Source organism: Zootermopsis nevadensis, unplaced genomic scaffold (assembly GCF_977971745.1).
Source record: "Zootermopsis nevadensis isolate Lab colony 2312 unplaced genomic scaffold, Znev_1.0 Znev_ptg000016l, whole genome shotgun sequence".
Lineage (NCBI taxonomy): Eukaryota > Metazoa > Arthropoda > Insecta > Blattodea > Termopsidae > Zootermopsis > Zootermopsis nevadensis.
In genome coordinates, this window is record NW_028259148.1 from 4,227,585 (window position 1) to 4,248,982 (window position 21,398).

Sequence of the window (21,398 nt, forward strand, 5' to 3'; positions counted from 1 at the left end):
TATTTGTTTACTTATATGTTGTTCTCATTCCAAAGTACAAATGTTATCAGTGTCTATGTAATATGGAGAAGTTGCTGACACGAGTAGAGTACACTTTTATTCTGCTGTCCTCTGAACTTTCATTGCTCAGCGGGAAAACTGAAGGTTGGAAAAAATTTGAACGAAAAATTACACATTTCTACTCATTGGGCTTGTGAAATGTATTTCAATTTACAATATTTATTGTGGAGGTGAAATGTACGCGCACAAGTTTAATTATGAAACGTAAAATGGAAATGGCCATATGGGGGCCTTAGGTATAAATTGGAGGACATTAAAAGGCGTGACCGAAATGAAATGAAATGAAACTTGATTCAGTTGGCTCTGTGTAGGGTCCAAATTAAGGCTCTAATTAAGACCGCGGTGAACTTCTAGATTCTATAAAAGATGAGGAATTGCTTGAGCGGCTTAGTGACTATTATATTCTAAAATAAGCATTCTTATCCATAGACCACTCCTGGTTCCGCGTGTAACAGAAGTTCGAATCGCTGACTGGCTCATGTAAGTTGTAGCCTGTCTTGAGAATTAAAATGGTTTTACATTTTATTATCACTGACATTACGCTCGGACGTATATGAACACAGACTGATTTAAAACCTCACGAGAAAAGTTTCCAGCCGATAATATTATGTTTATCTTAATCTGCTGTTAAGGAATTCGGATTATGACCACAGTCTAAGATCGCTGTTATAGGGTGTTTGTTACAATGTTGGTACTTCACGTTCAACACGAGAATTCTATAGATTTCCTTGTATAGAATGTGAAGTTAAATAAGCCGTGTAGCCAACTGCAAATTGTGACTTTACTGTTGGCCAACAGAAGTGATGTTTGTTAATCGAAACTCATTTTGATTTCTGGAAATTATAGCGAACGATATTTGTTTTTGTGTAGAAAGTGGCTTATTAATAAAGAAGATACTCTTTATTTTGTCAAAACAGTGAATTTATGGATTTAGAGTGAGTATCAGAATAAACAGAAATTATTTCCGTAAACTGCATTAAACCAACTGATATTTTTAATGGATATCCGTGGTACATGATAATCACGCCTGATCCTTAATAGCAGGAGGTAACTATTTTGAAACTCGTACCCTATCGTGCAGTTATCGTAAAATTTTTCTTATTTCTTTCCGTTAATTTAATTTTCTTCCGAGAGCGTCGGTGAGAAGCTTGGCGTTGCTTGTTTGCCACTAACATCTCAATATCTGGGCCGTTTTAAATATAGCCACTTTGAGCGTCGTGTTTGTGAAATTGGTTCTTACGTCACGCCGAAAGGATCGGCGGAATGGCGTTTGGCCCACGAACTTCAGGTCAGTAACACTGAATTGGAAGAATTGCTATTTCTCGCACTTCTACTTAGCTCCTTGAGAACCAGAGACTGCATTTATGCATTTCCTGTAACAATATTAACCAATGAATATTTGTAGTGGAGATGCGTTGTGTTTTCTTTGAAGTAGGAACTTAAAATCTTAAATATTATTTAGACGAGCTTCAACTTAAGACGTTTAATACGCTATTAGACACTGTAACTTTTCACTGAATAACGTGGAGATACCCACGTTTCTATTTGCTAGTATGTTTTACATTTTTTCAACCTCGAACCCGAAGACTCATTACCATTTGCATATGAGTCCGCCATTGGCCGCTCTTCTGAGCCGGTTGAATCCGTTCTACTTTTGTGAAAACAGTGATTCACCGATATCTTCTACGGAACGTGGGAAATTTCTTGGCTATCTGTCGTTTATCTCAGAAGGAATACTTTATAAAGTTATTAAAAATATATTAAAAATTTGCCGTCAATCACAATTATAATATTGTTAAAAGATTAAAATATCATTTAACTTTCCCCATCGAGTTAGTTAATTAAGAGCAGTGTATTAAGTGTTAAATCTAAAATTTTGGGGGAGGTATTATGAGTTGTGCGACGATGAACATGGCTTGGGTGGGATTCGAACTCGTGAGTCCAATGTTGTCTTGGACGTATGCGGTTGAAGAAAGTGTCACTGCCATTAGATTTTATGCTGTCCTCAATGTATGTAGACCGAACTTAAACACTTAACTTTGAAACACACCGTCGGTTGGGTTCCGTATCCTCGTAGTAAACTCAGTTGTGGTAGACAATTCAACGAGGAGTTCTCTGGGTTAGTAGCCACGGCAGGTCAATGACCACTTTTACTTTTCAAATACGCAGTTCCAAGGTCGACCACAATGCTGTTAACACTGAGACCCGGTGAACATTCATCGTTATCTGGGGTACAGGGGAAGTAGGCTGGTAATTTTACATGTCATTAGCTACGTAATGTTTTTGTTTTTAAAGCTGTTTCAAACAAAACTTGAAATTATTAATGTAGATCAGCCATATATCTTGTCCATATGTTTTATGCCAATTAGCAAAACCAGGAATTTGTTTCTTGTATTTTCTGAATACTAAGGTTTTTTTAAATTAAACAATTTTACATTTACACTCCACACTTTAATGAATATAACAAAATCTGGCTGTTCAGTGAGATTAGCTCCGTAGCTACTGATTTATACATGCAGTAAATGAACGTAATTGGGAGTGAAGTACATAGAATGGCAGAGGAAACACATGGAGACCACTTTTGTCATCCATACATCGTTCAGAGTACCAGTTTATTGTGTAACACAATCTATTTGGCCACTTATAATTTAATATGTGCGTGATAACCTCTTTTAGGCGTCAGCAATTAACATTAATTGGAAAACTAAACAAAACTGGGGAGGGGTATTTGTTATTGTTTAAGCGAATTTAATATAAGATAAATTGTTTGGAAACAGTAAACATGACCTTGTTTGCTTTTCATTAAATTACAACGTTATTTTATTATTATTATTTTTTATTATATATTGATTTCGTATATCTTGTTAATTAATACTTTAGCTATATTTTAATAAAATGTAAAATAACGAGCAGGGTGGCTATAAAATAAATTAGTGCTCTTGTACTGAATGCTTTTCAAGTACTATCAGCAGAAAGTACGTAAGGACAAAATAAGAGCTGTGCACTCAATGAGCAAACGTGTACATGATAGAGAAGTAATGTTTTTTATGAATTACGATGATAGCGTAACTCAAAGATTAGCATAGCCTTCCATCTGATACGACCTAAGTCATTTCCCTCGACCCCTCAAAGCCTATTTCCGTTAGATCTGTCGTAATGTTTTCTTCTCGTACGCTTCGTATTTTATGTTTGTTAGACAAAATATCGATTGTTTGCAGGGTTGTCTTAATTGAAGAATAATTTAATCATTTCAGTACAGTTTATTAAAAGCAATATTTTTTCGTTTGCTTGTATATTTAGCCTGATGTAAAATTAATATGAACGTAGAAATAAACGAAGTACTATATACTATGAGCTTTGCGATGTATTTTTCCTTATCTTGTATTCATGTATCAAGTGGTTTGCCACACCATATGGTTTCGTTCGACATAACACATAAGCAAACACATCTAGTCGGTAAACACTGAGCGTTAATGGAGGCCATGGATATTTGTATACAATCCCAAAAAGCATAGATATTAAGTATTATAGATTCTCTTGCATCATACTTTGATCTGAATAAGATACAAGCGTGTGATATGTGTGGTATATCACCAGACAGTGGTTTAGATGGAAATGTCACTAGATCGTGTTAAAATCATATCCGACGGGGTATTAGGTTTAATAGACTCATTACGGTGATAGCACACCCTTAAAGCTTACTACGTTTCATCTTCGTTGGTCACTGGTGCAGCCCGTGCGTCATAGGTTGTACTTCGACGTTAACACCAGAGATTTATGTTACTAGAGGATACTTGAAAGCAATAAATTCTAGTGGAAAAACGTCAATGATTCTATAAACCGGTTGGCTATCGGAAATAGGATTCATCTGCCTTCACAAAGATTACACATAATGTAGTTCTCATTGAAGACAGGAAGTAGAGACTGATTTAGAGCTTACTATATAGAACCATGTAACACGGAGTTGAGATCAAATTTTTGGTTCGTCATTTTACACGGTGAATTCCAATGTTATAATTAACTTGTAAAATCCAAGTTCTTCGTCCTGGTTTCTACTGAAGTAAACTGTACTTTAGTAATGAAATTGCGTTATTTATTATAAGACTTATAAATATATTAGAGAATTTATCGTAAAGAATGACAGGAACATTTTAAATATTCATTTATTTATTTTAATCCGTCTGATCACAATATAATTTTTTATTTAAAATTTCTTATAATTAAGATAATAAAATATCATTCATGTTCCTTATCGATTGATCGATGTACTAGTGTCTTCGAAGACACTAGTACTTCTGGACATATCGGGACACTCACTCCTACATCTTTGGCCGATATGTACATCTAATAACATTTAAGATAAACAACACCTTCGCCCAAAAATGGAAAAACAAACGTAATGAAACATCACCAAAATACTACAGAAATCAAAATTGAGTTTTAAGTTCTTAGATATATTTTACACCTGATGATGGTTTTATAAAAACCGAAACATGTTGTGTAAATGTTCCGAAATGTAAATCGATCAATCGATAAGGAACATGAATGATATTTTATTATCTTAATTATAAGAAATTTTAAATAAAATTATATTGTGATCAGACGGATTAAAATAAATAATTGATATAATATTCACAATATGACGCAATTACACTATTTTAAATATTACTTCAAAAATACAATTTAATTGACAAGTGGAACAAAGTAAAAAATAAAATCATTACTTAATGACTAGAATGGAGTTAATGACACACGAAGTTTTTCACACATTTATTTTCTAACTGAAGCCTTAAACCCATTTTACGTGCCATTACAAGCGTGGGCCCCACGAATGTTCCATTGTGCCCGGTAAATGTTAGTGTCACAAACACAATGTTTAGTGTTGATAGAGAGACAATGACAGGAGCTAATATGTTGGCCTGTTCGGTTGGCAAACACGGCTCAGCGTTGGCGGATGTGTTTTGGCAACTGTCTTCTTGTTAAAGCTAATTATATCCCACACGTACGCAAGTCCTAACAAATATGTGGAAGGTAGGAGTTTGAAAATAACTAAATATCCCACGTGTAAGTTGGTCTAATCCCTAGTACCAGGTCTACCAACTCTTGAAATTATTCTCCAGATGAAAATTATAATGCCTTGTTATAATTAAAAGCTGGAAGATTCCTTAGAGTCTGTGACAGAACTCAAATAAGCAGGAGGAACGGCAAAATTTAACATTTAATTCAAGAATAAGTTAATAAATTGCATATGAAGCTCAAGGGGTGCTTATTTTTATAGTTCAGTTAAAAAATCTTCGTATGATTTGAGGTTTTCACAGCGGCGAGTATGAAGATTTCTATCTTCTGGGTATGGTAGATGTTAACCAACGTTTCAAAGGTCATACTGCCTCCATCATCAGGGCGATTCATCGCAGTTTCCTTATTTCCAAACACGATTTACAGAAGTAGAATACGTCATTGAAATTATATAGACACGTTTATAATTTCTCAATACGTCGTATGAAATATAATTTGTCTGAAAAGACAAAATTCATTAAAGTTCTTTTTGTAGTTACGAAAATTGTATCCTCATATTCACATTAATTTTTTTCCTGAAAACCGTGTAGATATCTTTGTAATTTATCTTTGTGTTACTTTTCAATTCAAGAGCGATTATTTCCGTAATCCGCATTGACCAGTTGATCTTTGTAATGGTGTTTTCTTTGAGGTGCAGACTGAATGTTTAAATATTATTTAGATGAGGTACTCTGTTCATTGAGACAGTAAACACATCTGAAACGTCGGTCAGTTTCTACCAGACTACACGTCTTTAACACTGAGATCGATTTCTAAAGAATAGGTTGTGAAAATGGTAACTGGATGTACCTGTCCCAGGATCGTGTCCTTGTGGCAGTCTTTGGTATTAGCCGTGTTTGAACATTGGGTTATATAATTTTGTAAAATTGAAGATGCATAGTTTTTCACTTGACAGTCCAAGAAATTATTTTCTAAATAATTTTATTGTTATTATTATTATGAATTGAAATTAATTATCATCTTCATCACCTGGATTGGTGTCGTACCTAAATAGAAGTTACAATCTTCGTTACCAAAAGGCAATTTTCTTTACTTAATTTCGTCTTTCATGACATTTCAGGAGTAATTCATTCGTATCCACCGTGAAATGTTAATTAAATGTTACGGAAGACGTAACATGACTCTGGGAAACAAGTTAATTTCCTTTATTAAAGCTTCTGTTTGGTTAGAAATCTTATGAATCACGGTAATACGAAATAATCGTTTGCTCCTGTGTTCACTTCGATTGCAGGAACACGTCGTGTTCATGGCAAAGTTTCATAATCGTTTATTGCCACAGCGTCGCTCAGAGAGGGGTGAAAAGCCATTAAAATCATGCAAAGAAATGGCTTACGGGGATTAGAAGGGTTGTTTTTCAAGGTGGGAGAAGAATTTTACGAATTGAGATAAGAACTAGTTCTGATTTCACGATGCTTGAGAGGCGAAGTATACGATACAACGATTTCGAGGGCTGGTTAGTGGAACACAACACATACAAGTACTTTTATTATTTTAAATTTATTACAATAAGGAAATGTATTTTATAAAGTTCTTGTGGCGAGGAAGGAGGCTGAATAAAGCTATTAACCGAAATTGTTACTATTAACTTTATGTTTAGTATAGTATAATAGCTCAGTCAGTATAGTGACTAGCTACGGGCTGGACGACCGGGGTTCGATCCCCGACGGGGGCAGAGGATTTTTTCCTCTAGCCTCTGCGTCCAGACCGGCTCTGGGGCCCACCCAGCCTCCTCTACAATGGGTACCGGGGTCCTTTCCCGGGGGTAAAGCCGGCCGGGGCGTGTTGCTGACCACTCACCCCCATCTAGTGCCGAGGTCAAGGAAGAGAGGAGCTATACCTCCTCTCACCCCAAACGCCTACATGGCGTATAGTGGGACAAACTTTACTTTACTTATAGTATAAAACATGACAGTAAAATAATATCCACTAATGTTTTTGGAACATGTAGTACAGAGTGACCACAAAGTGGACCACAGGAGTGAGGGTGGGGAGGGGAGTATTGTTTGCCTCTTGTCTCAAACATAATGGAATCAGGTATAGGCAAAGTGGATCCGTCAGCCACATGTAGTCCATTTTAACGTTCATATTGACGTGATGAAACAAATTGGATGTGCGGGATGGAATTGAGCGGATGTGAGCGCAGACAAGGAGAAAGGACAGGCAAATGACGTGAAGTTCTGTCACACGCCGTGTACTTCAGCGGTTCTAATATCCAGCTTTGGTAATTTGTTCTGTTGCGGAACATGGCGTGAACCGTGCTCAAAGGTACTTCCCCGACTTTCGGCCAATAGGAAGCCAATATCATATGACTCCCCTGTCAGTGTTTGTTCGTCCTGAACAGAGCGTCGCGTGATAAAATGAAGTAGGATCATGTGGCCAGGACAAGTTGCGCCTTTGGGTGGATAATACGAAACTGTAGTCGTGGAAACTGAAGGGGTGAGACCATTTGGAGGCAGAGATGGGAAGATAGTATTAAAAATATCGTAAAGAAATATTATACGCCTGTGGATCGAAAGAACGTGGCAAGGAATATGGCCCAGTGGCGGGTTGTTTAAAACACGATATCTTTTGAGTTCCAAAAAAATACGCGGATTTTTGTTTGAGGCACTTTCAGTTGTTCACTAAGGACGTAATTACTACCGAAAACCATTTTGCTTCCCCGGTTTCTCCGTGGCATCCCATTCACACACAGAAGAAGGCAATGGCAAACCACTTCTGGATCATCTGCCAAGAACGTATATGAACAGGTCCCAGTCCGAGAAAAGGATGGAAGGATCCTGTTCATATGGACCTGTCGTCAGACGGAACACTAAATAATAATAAGATGAGGTGGTCTAGCGGTTAGAACGCTTGCCTTGTAATCCTGGGGTCTCGGGTTCGATTCCCGGCGGTGCCCGAATTTATAACTTGTGTTGGGCAAGGCCGTGGTCTGGGCAACACGGAGTTTTCCTCCGGGGGCTTCCCCGGTTTCTCCGTGGCATCCCAACAATTACTCCATTCACACACAGAAGAAGGCAATGGCAAACCACTTCTGGATCATCTGCCAAGAACGTATATGAACAGGTCCCAGTCCGAGAAAAGGATGGAAGGATCCTGTTCATATGGACCTGTCGTCAGACAGAACACTAAATAATAATAATAATAATAAATAACAGTAAATTAACTCACTGAAATGGCTACCTTCTGGGATGTTGAGCCGTGTAGACTGGTAGAAATGTACCGACGTTTCAGAGGTGCTTACAGCCTCCGTCACCAGGGCGATGAGTGACGTCGGTTGATTTTGCCAGACTGCACCATGCAACATCATCTTCATACTCGCCGACATTAGAACCTGAAATATCACGTAAACTTAGCAGAATCGTTCTTGAAAAGCTGATAGTCGCTCAGATACTTAATATATCTCTCCCTTAAGAAACCTAAGTTCAATTATAGAGTTCTAAAGAGTCGATATTGCATTTTTATTTATTTTACATGTTCAGATAAGTTATATACACATGATGCAGGTATTTGTAACACGGACTTTGGTGTTGTTCCAAGACACGTAGACTTGATATGAGCCCCGACAACAACTTGAGGATTGGAAAATAAAAGCCATAAGGTTCACTGAGATACGCAGAAATTGTATTCTACATGTAGGACTGTGTTTTACTCCGAGACGAAGAAACGAATTTGATATGATAACTTGGATGCGATGTGTGACGAAGATTGGATTTGAATCCTAGCGTATCCTATTTTATGGTTACATGCGTTGATTTGGAATTATTACTTCTTAGCTCGGTGTAATATAGTTGCCAATCATGATCTGTAAGAGCGTTTTAAGTTTATGGTCGTTTCATGGGATTTATAGTAAGTTATAATGAATGACAAAAATATATGCATCCATGAAGATTTCCGTCTTCTGGGTTCTTGCGCTGTGAAGTCTGGTCGATGTTAACCAACGTTTCAGAGGTCATACTGCCTCCATCATCAGGGCGATGAAGATTTCTGTCTTCTGGGTTGTTGCGCTGTGTAGTCTGGTCGATGTTAACCAACGTTTCAGAGGTCATACTGCCTCCATCATCAGGGCGATGAAGATTTCTGTCTTCTGGGTTGTTGCGCTGTGTAGTCTGGTTGATGTTAACCAACGTTTCAGAGATCATACTGCCTCCATCATCAGGGCGATGAAGATTTCTGTCTTCTGGGTTGTTGCGCTGTGTAGTCTGGTCGATGTTTACCGACGTTTCAGAGGTCATACTGCCTCCGTCATCAGAGCGATGAAGATTTCTGTCTTCTGGGTTGTTGCGCTGTGTAGACTGGTCGATGTTTACCAACGTTTCAGAGGTCTTACTGCCTCCGTCATCAGGGCGATGAGTATGAAGATTTCTGTCTTCTGGGTTGTTGCGCTGTGTAGTCTGGTCGATGTTTACCGACGTTTCAGAGGTCATACTGCCTCCGTCATCAGAGCGATGAAGATTTCTGTCTTCTGGGTTGTTGCGCTGTGTAGACTGGTAGATGTTTACCAACGTTTCAGAGGTCATACTGCCTCCATCATCAGGGCGATGAGTATGAAGATTTCTGTCTTCTGGGTTGTTGCGCTGTGTAGTCTGGTCGATGTTTACCAACGTTTCGGAGGTCATACTGCCTCCGTCATCAGGGTGATGACGGAGGCAGTATTTTACCATTACATCAAGAGAACTTTTCATGGTGTAACTGTTTGGGGTTAAAGAACTGACCTTCTTACTCTGCGACCAGAGCAATTTCCGATTAATCGATCCGCCTCGTTCGACTGTAGTTGATTGATCGTACTGTTTTATTTATACAAGCAAATGCAAAGTTCTTATGTTCAAATTTAAATTAAAGACTTCACGACATGTGTATTAACGTATGGCTAACTTCATAACTCGATTGTTTTCACAGTGACTATAATTGTTCATTGCCGTCTCTAAGGACTTGTATCACGCGCAAGAGAATGTTAAGGCTAGCTCAATTCACACTTAAGTGCAAGGAAAGTTGACCAGTGGTAAAATAAATATTAAATCCAGTATCGTATTGACAGCTTCTGCAATGTCTTTATTTAAATAAATAGAAAAGACTGCTTTATCAACATATTCGTAGATAGGGCTTATATCTAAATCCCTAGGTTAGTTTACAGATTTATATGAAATTTGGTGTAAAACATTACGCTTTGCAGTGTTGCAAACTTGTGAGACTGGAAAGACCCTAGTTCAACTATTAGCCTCGGCTACTAAAAGTCTAAAATTTTGTGTGGTAGAAATAATTCTGTGCCAAAATCACAGAGTAACCACGTGAAATAACGTTTGTTCGATTTAACGGCGATAACTATGGAACTATTGAATACACATTTTAATATTTTATATGGAGGCATACAAGCGTACGTAGAAAGTCTGAATTAAAATTCGAATACGGTAAGTGTAAAGATGGCGTCGATATGACATTTTGAGATGGTCTATAACGCAGTCGAAATCTGTAGACGTCTTAGTGGAAAAAGCTTACACAAAAATGAATTTTTTAATTATATAACAAGTTTTATTAAGTAGGATTTGATGTTATCACGATGGCGAGCATGAAGATAACTGTCTTTTTGGTTCGTAACAGCCAAAAATTACAACGTGAACTATAAAACGTAATCGGAGTGCGTTCACAAATTCTGCTCGTCACCCAGTCGGACTAATTTCCGTAAGAAACTAGGTCATACTTTCTCTCTCTCTCCCCCTCCCTCCCTCCCTCTCCCTCCCCCCCTCCAATAAAGGTCGCTCGATCGGCGTACTGCATCTGAAGTCTTGCGACTGATACAAAGAAGACAGTGAAACTGCAATGACTTGATTAAGAATTACGACTAGAAAGATAAGCTTACTAGAACACTCGTTTTAGTTGTCGATTCAGTTAATGAATATCTCTTACTGGCCAACAGCAATTCTGAGAACTCCTGCAAAAATTGCATATGTTCTCTATTCAAAATGAAAAGACAATTTTCTTCACATTCAATCCGAGTACGAAGTATTATGGCGGTGTCCTGAGGCTTTTTATATGTCTGATAGCTGAAGCACGAAGTCTGTTTCAAGTTCAAAATGAAGCCACTTATGTTCAGAAATTGTACGTATAATTTACTATGTCTTCTCGTGGTCACTGATTCATTACTTCCTACTTCTCAGTCTTCGCGTGTTTGACGCGTGTTTGTGTCGGACAAGAGAACAGAAGGGGGAGATCAATTTGACGAGAATTTATGTCAGTTAATTGTGTTTCAAAAATAGTCTTGCTTCAGAGCACTTGATGTTACGGCTATAAAGTCCGCACACATGAATCTCACTTTATTTTGCGTAATGATGGTTGGAATTACACCTTCGTATAAGAGAACTCCGTATGTAACATTGAATGGACCTTCAGACCAAGGTAACAGGGCGCTAGGAAAGAGTGTAGTAAATAAATCATAGAGAATTTTATTTTGTTTAATGGCTGTTACTGAAATATGAAATCAATTAAATATAAATAGACCTGGATGAATATAAACTGCGGAGAAGTGTATCTGGAAGTGGTGCTGAGTGTAGAGTTGAAAATACAAGGTGTCCAAAAAAGATGTATAAACAATGATGTAGTATGTTATGGTTGTATGAATATATCTTTTGAGACCTGTATGGAGAGCATGTTTTTATTTTTTATTTTTTTATTTCTGGCGTACTACAGGCTGATTTGTAAAATTAAGAGATTCCCAGGCACATGATATCAGTTCAGTTTCTGTTCATCGCTTGTTGCTATCAAGTTTCCTAATTCCATCAACCGAAATTCTGGTTAATCACACAGTGACGATGTACTGAAGCTGATTGTAAATGAATGTGATTGTGGATCGATTATGCACAAAATGAAAATATATATATATATATATATATATATATATATATATATATATATATATATATAACAAGGCTACACGCCGTCACAACTCAGTTCTCAGTGCAAGTTTTAGTAAATGTCATCTACACTGAAATTTCATTAATGAAATGCAGAAACGTGTTCACTTTATCTGCTACGAGACAGATTGAGATATCGGCTCAATGAGGGAGAGATGGATACGCAGTTTTTGAGGTCCATCTCACGTGGGGTTCTTCTTCTTCTTCTATGGCTCTCCGGTCCATGGCCTCCTCAATTCTCCTCTTCCATTCGGTCCTCTGTTAGGTCCGTCTGTCCGAGGCTTTGATCGACGTTTCGAAACATCTTCCTTTTTACGGTACAAGGTTCTTAGCCTTGCGACTAACCCCCAACCTGGAGGACCAGGGTACCTCTCCCCCTCGACCAATCTAGCTAGGGAGGCCCTACCAGTAGCTCTTGGGGTCACTGAGGTACTCAAGCCCCACCACCACGACAAGGTACAGGTACCATTAGGTGGGGTCTCACGTGGGGTTAAAGTTAAGAATATCTTCGGTTTGCCGTGTCATTACAGACGTTTTGGTGATCTACTTACTGCGAAATCATTTGCTAAATTAAAAACAGCGTGTCTACATCGGGGAACGACCATTCTCAATGTATTGCTTCGGGAGATGGCGTGTGACGCATGGTTATAAAACTTGTTTTTAAAGAGGGGAGGTGCCTATTGGTGGCAGGTGCATTTGGATACAACACAATTCTTTTTAACTCTTTCGTGCTGTTTTTTACGTTCAGCGTGGTAGCAGATGTATGAGTACGGTGTACACGCTGTCTTTGATGTAGACAGAATACGTATATCACATTTACAAAATGTTCAGGAAAGTTGTCATTTATTAGTGCATGCTAGTAAATCTTGAAATAATATATGAACTTAAAAATTACTAGATGTGTAGCTGTAACTCTTTAACGCCGAGGCTCGTATAAATAATATTTAAGAATTTAGTCCGTACCGCAAAGAAAACACAACATTTTATCGTCACAAAGATCATCTGATTAATGTTGTTTAAGGAGACGATGCGAAATACATAAAAATAGACGGAAGAATTGATTTTTGAACATGGTGGGACATCTTGTTTCCATTTGGCTTTAAAGGCACGTTGGCCTGGAGAACGCGGCATATGATAAGGATGATATTGTATAAAAGTGAACTGTGTCTAAGCAAGGCGATGTCTGAGGTTGTATTATTAACATTTGCTGTTTCTGCGTCCAGCTACTTTGACTAACATCCCTTCTCGGGACTTCTTACTCTGCCAAGCCCTTCACAATATGCAACGACATTAACGTAACACAGTATCTGAAACATGGGGTGGCGGGAAGTGGCTTCAGAAGACAAGTGTCTCTCCTGATACCACACTTGTGGCCGATATTAGTTTTCTTAATCATGCTGTGCTCGGTAAATGCTTTTCAAGATCATGGAAGCAGGTGAATACTTCAGTGTCATTAAATCCTTCAATTTCACGGCACAAGAGAGAATCTCTGTAACATATAACTGCATGAAGACTGGGTAAAATTGTCTGCTTCTATTTTCATATGAGAACGCAGGGAAATTAAATTTCGAGGAAATGTAATATGCTCATGAAAAGTGGAAAGTAAGCAAAGTTGTAATCCCACCATGATGAAATTCAAATTACGGAAACAAAATCTATGCCAGATTAAGGTCTAGCAAGTAAAAGGAGTCGTTCCTCGTCACTCTGATTATTTTTTTTAGCAAAGTGGTACTCTGTACTCTATAGAGAAGTGGAGGGTTGCAGCAGAATCTCGAAGTTTTGGGACGAACATTTCCAAACGGTTTGTGCACGTCATACATTACGCGCCGACAGAATTATAGGCACTGCCCCCAGGACCACGTACATTCACTGAGTTACTAGGTGTATTTTATTTACAATTTACCTAACACACAGGGACTGAGTAATTAACTAAACGAAACTCCATGGAGTACAGTCAATCTTTAGTGAAATGACACAAGTCTGAAACAATGTAACAAGTATTCCCCGAATTTAATTAGCGTATAATTTATTCTGAATGCATTTTTTGTGAGGATTATTGTCGTCTGGGATGCTGTGCCGTGTAATGTGGTTGTTTACCGACGTTTCAGATGTGATTGCTGCCTCCATTATCAGGGGGATAAGACAGCCGAGGTTAAGGAATTAGTTTAAGATACTGGGACCGGTCCGGCAAGGTTGTACCTTAGCCGGGCCAATGGGGAAGAGGATAAAGAACAGGTGAGAGCAAGGCAGCCAATAGGAGAACGGTAGAGTACACAGCCTGTGAAGAAGGGGGTCGTATCTTTATATTAGCTGGTATGAGAACCTGAAATTGTATGTGTAATTATGTTCTGCTAACCTTTCCAAATAGTCTTTGCTGGATTAGACAGAGGCGTAGCCAAAACGTTTATCTTGTTTAATTTTACAAAGAGGGATTCCTTATGAGCACGTTTATTATCGGGACATAATTTGTTATCATAAAGAATGAATATATAAGTGAGCGAGAAGTGTTAGTTTTTCTTTGGGGTGATATTAAAGAAAATAGTTTCTTCATGACACTTCCGAATATAACGTTAAAAAAACTGTTTCGTACAAAATTTGTAGTTGCAGAAATATTACGATTAGTTGGTGGCGACGAAGTACAGATTGTTGTAAGAATTATGTAATATTCTGTTCACGGAATGGAGTTGAATTCGTGGGGAACGCTGAGGTGGGGGGGGGGGGGAAAGAGAGAGAGATCGAAGTTTGAAAAACGATGAAAAGTGTCACAAATGATCTATGCTGCTGCATTATTTCCCTTTTTAGGGTGTTCTCACTCGTGCGCCATGAACTGTACCACCCACATTCGGTGGTTGGGGGCGCAGTTTTTAAGATATTGACCCGCTTTCAGCCACAGTAGCCATGGTTCTGTCACATGCAACGTGACCGGTCCCTTTTGCAACTCGCTACTGCTAGATTTATGGTGGGTCTAACGGCTTACTTCATGACATATCTGTGTATTTTCTGAACGAGATTTTGTCTCATTTTTCGTATTCTGCCATTTTTCATTTTTACCCTTCTTTGCGGGCTCAAGTTGAAAGTGGTTTTATTAACGCGATCAGAAATTTTTAATTAAGTGCCAGCCGTGAAGGTGGATGCAGAATGTTACTTCCATTCTATATTGTACTCATATTCCGCAATTCAATGCGAAACCGTTTATTTGCTCAAACGGATTAGCGCTTTGCTGTATAACAAGGATTTGTTATGGCTACAGGCAGAGTAGGCATGTGTGTGTTAGAGAATGTTCTAGCCTTACAACACGTGGACAAATTTGTTCCAAACAGGAAGTGATCTCATCATAAACATTCATTAACAAAATAAGTATAGTATTAAGCCATTTTCTTATGAGAATTTTTCCCTTCTGTCGGTATTTTTTTTTGAAATAAACGAATTGTAGATATCACAAAGATATATTAGTCAGAAATTTGTGGAAATCGTTTTCCGCTTAGTGAACCCGTAGATGTATTGGTAGCTGTGTGTAATTTTATTTGAAAAGTGACCATTCACGCTCACAATGGCATTTCAATAAGTAAAATCCCGATAATTTGATATGAGAGAGAGAGAGCTATTTCAGACATGACGCATGATGCATACTGAACCAAGTTTATACCTGATTCCACGATGTTTGAGAGGCGAAGTAAACAATTCATCGGTGGAGTAAGAGAGGGGTGTTACCAGAGGAGAACCATGGTACTCGTTTTTAACAGTAAAATCAATTGTCACTTCAATGTATAGAATAGGAGAGAATCACCACTACGTGGAGTACAGTAAGAATTGTGGGGGGTATTATTGTTTACCTCGCTTCTCAAATACGGTGAAATCAGGTATAGGTATGTGGTGTAGCTCTTTCAGTTGTACAAACATGCAGACCCCGTTTGCGGATTGCGCCACCGCTGAGGAACGTGCTGTCATTCGATTTTTGTGGTCAGAAGAGATAAAGCGCTCCGTGAATTACAGAAGAATGTTGGCACAACAGAGAGGAAACTGCGTTACGTAAAGAAAGTTGCGCCAATGGGAGGAATGTTTCCAAGGTGGCTGTCGACGAAGACGCCTCTGGGGCTGCTCGACCATTTCGACGCGCGGCGGACATCGTTGGACGTGTTAATGCCCCGGTCCAAGAGGACAGACGGATTACGCTCAGTTTCATGCACCGACGCGCGTCCAGTACGTGGTTTTGCGTGTAACCGAGAACGTTCTTTGCATAAGGCGTCAGTAAGCTCGCGGACCGAAGCGTGTAGAAGGAGCTAGGGGATTAAGTCGAAAGAGGACAGTGAATTTGTTCTTGTGTACGTTTTGTACGACAGAGAAAAACAATAAATTGTCCTCGTTTTTTGAATTTCCGTAGTGTTATTGAAAATTATAGGCTGTATACCTATAACTGTATCGTAAAGTTGAATTTTAATCTTCTTCCGAAAACTCAGACGAAGTAAATCCACAGTAATGCACAGAAGACAGCTGAAGTATGTGTGCCGTATTATGAACGAACAAATATTTCTCAACTGTAAAATAAACAACTTTAGAAATGTCGTCATAGGGAGTGGCGGTCTTAAAGTTAAAGTTTTATAAATTTAATACACAAGCAACTAAAACGTGGCCCATTCTACAAAATCCAGGTTTATGCAGGAGGGTGTTATTATATTTTACACACAACTGAAATAAATTAAATAAAATCTCGTCTTTATGATGGGATGTTTAACTTAGCTCTAGGACAGAAATATTTCGTATTTTATGAGATCTAAGATGTTCTTGTAAAAAAGTAAACACGTGCTTATTTCAAAGTTATGTTTTATCTCGTGTGACTACCTCAAATTAAAATCTTTGTTGCCTGTTCATAATGCAACGGATAAATTCGATATGTTCAGACGCGCAAATCGTAATAATACGAAGCCTATAAAAGCTTAGAGGTTGGAAAGATATGAATCATGAGTTGGCGTGACCTGATAAGGAATATCGAACGCGTCATTTCGTTAATATTATTATATGAGAGCCTGTCCGATTTGCGTGCGTTCATGGCACGAGAGGCAAATTGGGGGGAGGGGGGCACCTCCCCTATTTACTTCGTAACAGGAAGTTATTCTTGATCCTACTAGAGGCACAACATTTGTTTGCCTTTAGTATTTCGCCATAATACATAATCTCTACCAAATCAACGGCTGCTGCAGGGACAAATTAGCACGTACGAGGTACATGAGGAAGTTATACAAAATTTTGGTCAGAAAGTATGAAGAGAAGAGTCCACTTGGTAGACCTAGGCGTAGATGGGATGATAATACTAATGTTGGCCATTAAAATAGTGTGTAAGGATGTGGACTTATTTGCTTTTGGCTCGGTATGGGCATGTGGTTATGAACTGTTGGATTCCACAACAAATCGGACAATTTCTTGAGCAGCTGAGCAACTATCATCTTATTAAGCAAGACTGATCCGTCGAGTTCGTTCTTTGTCTCGATTGAGAGGAAGAAAAGAAGATTACATTCTTCTTTTCCAGCAAGATCTTATTCCGGAGCGGGGAACACATATTACCACAATGTTTCTTTCTTCTGAATATAAGCAAAACCTCAGAGTTGTGACGCTAGAAATTAACGCAGGGCTGAACTGGATGACTTATTTTGCCACAGAGAAATACAAGACTCAGAACAAACTTGTTTTCTGCAAGCCCTCGCCTATGAGGATAAGGAAAGTGGTATAGCTATTTTCCAGTGTCAACAGCACCTGACTGATCTCAAGTTTTACTCGGTGGAAAACAGTTTAATACACATATAAATCACACGCCAAATTAGTTTGTGATGTTAACGTATTAAAGCCCAGTGGTAACTGTATGTATCATATGTTTTAATAATCAGTAGCGCTGTATTTTATTCACAGCGCATTTATGGGTTTGAGCAGTGTAAATAGCTATCGTATCTTTAAACAGCGTTACAGAAACTTATCTGGTCAAAATATTAGATTTGGGCCCTTGACTGTTTCTTCGTTAGTATTGTAACAACTTGATGGTGCATGGTTTTTTCTGATAATTTTATATCAATTCACATGGTCTAGAAATTTCCCCCGTGTATGAAACCAGTGCCATGGTGGTCTAGCGGTTAGAACGCTGGCCTTGTAATCCTGGGTTCGATTACCGGCGGTGCCCGAATTTATAACTTGTGTTGGGCAAGGCCGTGGTCTAGGCAACACGGAGTTTTCCTCCGTGGCATCCCAACAATTACTCCATTCACACACAGAAGAAGGCAATGGCAAACCACTTCTGGATCATCTGCCAAGAACGTATATGAACAGGTCCCAGTCCGAGAAAAGGATGGAAGGATCCTGTTCATATGGACCTGTCGTCAGACAGAACACTAAATAATAATAATAAGATGAGGTGGTCTAGCGGTTAGAACGCTGGCCTTGTAATCCTGGGGTCTCGGGTTCGATTCCCGGCTGTGCCCGAATTTATAACTTGTGTTGGGCAAGGCCGTGGTCTGGGCAACACGGAGTTTTCCTCCGTGGCATCCGAACAATTACTCCATTCACACACAGAAGAAGGCAATGGCAAACCACTTCTGGATCATCTGCCAAGAACGTATATGAACAGGTCCCAGTCCGAGAAAAGGATGGAAGGATCCTGTTCATATGGACCTGTTGTCAGACAGAACACTAAATAAAATATTATTATGAAACCAGTAATATGTGTAACTGGAGGAGAGTAAGAATTATGAAGGTAAAAATTATATTGGATTAATTAATTTAAGGAAAAAGTTGCTGTTTACTCAGAATTTTTAGTTGCTCGCAGAACTGCTTGAACAAGTCTTGTGGTTTAAGACTGAGATGTTAAAATTAATCAGTGAAACAAATAAACAAGTAATCACAGGACTGCCAAAGTAGCGGAATATCGCAAGGGTAAAATAAACTTCTTCACAGGAGATGGGAGAGTGAATTAATGCGCCCGTTGTTTGTCCAATATAAAGAGCTAAAAAGAATCCGAACAAAGGAGAAAACAAGATTGAGAAAAGTCGATGGTCTGGGCGGGCAGAGCTGTACGGTTTTCTGTACTTGAATTCTCAGGGATAAGATTGGAAAGGGTGTAAAACTGAGGTGCTACATACGTAAAAGGCGAAAGTGGTTCTCCTCCCACCACCCACCAAGCGTCGTCGAATGTTGATTGACAGACCGGCGTCGTTCTCTGGAGAGTAGTCACTGCAAGCAGGAAACTTAACGAAAGAAAATATATTCTTTTCTTTGAACTGTTCCTGTCAGGCTGGATACTAGGCTATACGAACCTGTGATCGGCAGACAACACATGAAGATTTATGTACAGTAAATTTATTTCTTCATAAAACTTGTGAAATTTGAGGTTCTCGTGGCAACGAGTATGACTATGACCTTGATGATGGAAGCAGCATTCACCTCTGAAACGCTATAAAAATTTACCAGACAATACGGTACAACAACCGAAAAGAATCCGTCTTCAAATACTTTCTGTGTCCCGAAATTTTGTTACCAGTCGGTGTATAGTTGCCCTATTCGGTAATTGTTTGTCAGGATACGAATTGCCGAATGCTTCAAGAACAGCAACAAACGATTTCTATGCGAGAATGAACTCGCGTTCTGCTGGTGAATACACCATGTTCGCATATGCACAGCTTTTAAGTTATCAAATGGTTATAAACAAGGGTGGTTATGGGGGGGGAGCTTTTTGCCGGGTTGGCCCCACGTCTCATTTCATTTTTGTGCTGTAGTACGTGACTGTTTGTGTTCCGTCTTAAATAGAACACCCTGTATTAAGGTGCAACATGCACCCCAAGGGACATATAGTATAAAACAGTATTCGGTTTACCATTATGTGATGGCTGGACCACTCTTGTCTGCTGTCAGAAAAAGAGGAACTTTGTGGATTTCTGGCCTTGCTTAGCAAAGTGTATAGCCATGTACCAAGTGTGCACAATTCCTGAACACAATTCGAGAAGGATGTTTCGTCACACGTACTTCCAGCTGTTTCAACGTCTGGAGATTCAATGCGGGCTCTCTGTTAATGGAAATGCCGAATGTCCAGGAGCTAAAAGGAACGGATTTGTGCACAAAGCTTTAATAATCAGTTCATATCGCAAATGAAGACGTAAATATTTCAGTGTTTTTTAATTGTTGGTGTATGTTATTAGTAGTGTAATATCTACCACGATTGTCGAGTGATTATTTAAATATTTAATAACTGTTTTGTAGATAGTGGTTACTTATTTATATAAAATGTTGAGATTGTGAAAGATGAAATGGTAGACTTTGAATTCGTTTCCCTTGAGATTTGGAGGAGAAACACGAAAAAAAATTGGGGAAAATAGATACGCGTGCCGGGATTAAAAAGGATTTCCTTGAAATCAAATATGTCGTAACCTTTTGGGAACCATCACAGTCGTCAGTAACATTAACGTAGTTTCATTATTGTTATTATTATCATCAACCCCACCATCAGTATAAAGTATCCCTACTTGTAAAATTTGCACCACTACGAGCAGATAATGAATGCCTTAAAGCGAATTGCTGTTTTCATTAGAACAAACATTTTCCTGGGAGGAGGAAATCTGTTTTGGCGAGAACAATAGGAAATTATGAAAAAAATGACAAATTTTCGACCAAAATTTACATCAGTGCTGGTTAATACTACTTTAAATGTGTCAGATATAACCTCTACATTTTTAAACGTCACCATGCTTAAAACTGTTAACATTTAAACGATGTTCCGTACGACATTTACGAGTATAAATATTTTTGTGAATAGTCTCCATACAGTATTTCACAGGTCTATTACTAGGTTCATTAGTTACCGAAATCATACTGAAAGATAACTGTAGATTCCGCGCGACGGAAAGAAAATTCCTTTAATAAAACTTGCATTTATTTCAGACACCTGTCACCATAAGAAAATTTAAGACCCTACGTAAAGTGTCTTCAGTGTCGACAAGATGGCTGTCTTGGTCCTATTGTAATTTTCACCTCAAAAGATCGCATGGCCGCCATGTTAATATTAATGATGGCACGCAATTGAAAAGTGAAAAAAGTGATGTGTGCTTTAAAGTTGCGACGCTGATCATGGCGTTGCCTTCTAAATACGCCAAACTTACCGCAGATAAGTCCACAGAAGACACCTTACGAAAGTGAAAAACCGACGCCGAGCGTCGTGACGCCATTCTCCGCTACGCCATCTTAGTACCTCAGGAGAGCGACTTAAACAGTTTGGATACCATTGGGAGCGACTTTAAGAAATCGACGCTCTGCGTTGCGATGCCAACCATCGCGACGGCTTCAAAAGACGCCAGATTTACATCTGAGCAGTCTCTAGATTAATAA

At 38.7% G+C, this 21,398-nt stretch overlaps 1 protein-coding gene and 1 long non-coding RNA gene across 4 annotated transcripts in view; one reads left to right on the forward strand and one right to left on the reverse strand.

Moving 5' to 3' along the window:
- Window positions 1-21,398, forward strand: part of LOC110834581 (extracellular serine/threonine protein CG31145) — a 193,505-nt gene that overhangs the window by 58,737 nt on the left and 113,370 nt on the right. The window lies entirely within an intron of this gene.
- The window catches only part of LOC110834582 (uncharacterized), a 163,861-nt gene that overhangs the window by 21,462 nt on the left and 121,001 nt on the right, over window positions 1-21,398 (reverse strand). Inside the window, exon 4 of the long non-coding RNA XR_015535375.1 lies at window positions 8,317-8,467. This is a non-coding gene — a long non-coding RNA (uncharacterized LOC110834582). The remainder of the gene's footprint in view (window positions 1-8,316; window positions 8,468-21,398) is intronic.